The sequence below is a fragment of the Geospiza fortis genome, unplaced genomic scaffold (assembly GCF_000277835.1).
Source record: "Geospiza fortis unplaced genomic scaffold, GeoFor_1.0 C13717492, whole genome shotgun sequence".
Classification (NCBI taxonomy): Eukaryota; Metazoa; Chordata; class Aves; order Passeriformes; family Thraupidae; genus Geospiza; species Geospiza fortis.
Genome location: NW_005057824.1, coordinates 1 through 2,067, shown reverse-complemented (window position 1 = coordinate 2,067; position 2,067 = coordinate 1). Strand labels below are relative to the sequence as shown.

The following is a 2,067-nucleotide window of genomic DNA, read 5'->3' as shown; positions in this document are numbered from 1 at the left end:
GGTAATTTTTGTCTATGGATTTCTGACCCACATTCCAGATTGCTCCTTTTCCAATTAAGTGCTTGAAGAAGAACCACTTCATGCTTTCAACTAGCAGTTAAGTGTAGTAGTGGTATTATATTACAGAAAGAATGTGTAAAAGAGCTGATGTTTACAGAAGTATGCATAGCCCCAGGAACAGAAAGTAAAAATAAGTACAAGATACCACACCATGAATTTTGGCTTTTTCATAATCTTTACAAGCTTAACCAGCTCACTGGTTTTCTAAGAACATGGCTGGGCATAACAAGTGAGTGTTACAAGTACATTCCATAGACAGCGGAGGTGCCAATGAAGATTTAGGTTACACTGCTGTTTTACAAAGGCAATTTAATTTTGACAAGTAAAACAGTTATGGTGCCAAAATGAATCCCAGGGCAAGTTCTGTACTGATGCACAGCATGGAGTCTAAGGTTGTTCTAACCCTGGCTACACAACTGGAAAAGAAAGAGACCAGACCTGCAGTTCTGAAAGAGGTGGCGCACTGCTGGCCCACAGGGTGAAGCGTCGATCACCAGTTTCCATATCCCACATGGAGACTTCATTGTTGCCTTGAACAGCTACAGGAAAGATAAAGCCAGTGCATAAAGTACAAAACAGGTTGGTCAGCTCTTGCCGTTTGCTCTACTGACATCACATAGAGGGTATGACATAGAGACACGCTGTTTGCTCCCTGCAGCATTTGTGTTCCTGACACAAACATATAAAAGTCTATGACAGTGTCACATGCAGTGAGGATGAAGCAGCTGTAAGTGTATCAGATGAGGAATCTTGGAGATTTCCAAAAGTTCTAACCCATGACCCAGTTGGCTGGCTTAGATTGAAAGGGGAATTGGAATTCAATCTCTGCTCTACAGAAGGTGGTAGCAGATTTTCCATCAGCTTCAATGTATGTCATGAGTTTGAATTTAATCTTTTGTAACATTTTGTCCTTAAAAAGAGATAGGGTAGACAACACACAGGGAGGGCCCCTTGTGAGCTCAGAAGATGAGAATTGTAAACACTGTCATTTTGATAATGGCTAAACCTTACTTTTCTTCTTTTCAACTCTCCGCCAGGGCTTGAAGCAGAAGCTGAAAAAAAAGCTGCTTTAATCACAACCTCTGGCAATTGTGAGGTAAGTTTAACATATCTTTTACCTGCTATTACCCAGGACTGATAGACAGGATGCATGAGTAGGCGTCTGATTCGGGCCTTGGAAGGATGAGAGTGGCTGGAGATAGGTAACTGAAACCTCATGTCCCAGCATGCCATGGTACCATTGCTCGTTCCTGGTGAGAAAAAGCTCTCCTTAGTCAGAGGGATAAATATATGAGTTTTTGTCCCTATCTTTGTGCTCTGTTCCTAGGGCGATGGCCTTCAGCCTCAAGTTCTTAGTAGGCAGAATGCTTCTCAAAAATAGATGAGAAGATATTTCTCTCCTCTTGTTTGAGAAAAGCATACGCTAGTAAAAATCAGATCAAGCAAAAGCTTGAGCTGTAGTTACTGTTAGAGAAAACCATAAGGAAGAGGGGGGCAGGGAAGAGAGGGAAACTAACAAGAAATACAGGCTTACCAATACACAGCCAGCACTGGTGTATATCCACAGCAAATGAAGTTATGAGGCCTAACTTCAAATCGTGTTTCAGTGTCCAAGCATTGCTGCTGGATCGCAAATCCCATCCAACCAGAGATCCATTAACTGTTCCATAAGCCAGTACTGACTGGGCTCCTGAATTAAAGTGATGAATGTCTACCACACAGCCATCATCCTTCAGATCTAATGACCTGGGTTAAAATAATAAACTAATTTAGGCACAGGTATGACTCCCTCCCAAGTTTAAGACTCCTTCCCACAGCTTATGCTAGGCAACATTTTCCTCTTTGTGTCACTTCTCAAGGCATCTGCCAGAAATAGCTTTCTGAATTCAGTACAATGCATGCTTATGCTCTCTCAAACCTCTCTGCTGATAGGACCTGCAAGGCTGTCAGCAGCCCTTTGCAAACATAAACACAGCTCTGTGCCCTGGGTCAGGGCAATCCCAAGCA

The 2,067-nt window shown here is 42.6% G+C and overlaps 1 long non-coding RNA gene across 1 annotated transcript; it reads right to left on the bottom strand.

Moving 5' to 3' along the window:
* Positions 1-479: 479 nt before the first annotated feature.
* On the bottom strand, positions 480-1,803 carry LOC115949396. Its single transcript, XR_004082874.1, has 3 exons — positions 1,595-1,803; positions 1,179-1,310; positions 480-599 (listed from the first exon to the last, which is right to left on the bottom strand). It is a non-coding gene; the product is annotated as an uncharacterized LOC115949396 (long non-coding RNA).
* Positions 1,804-2,067: the final 264 nt, after the last annotated feature.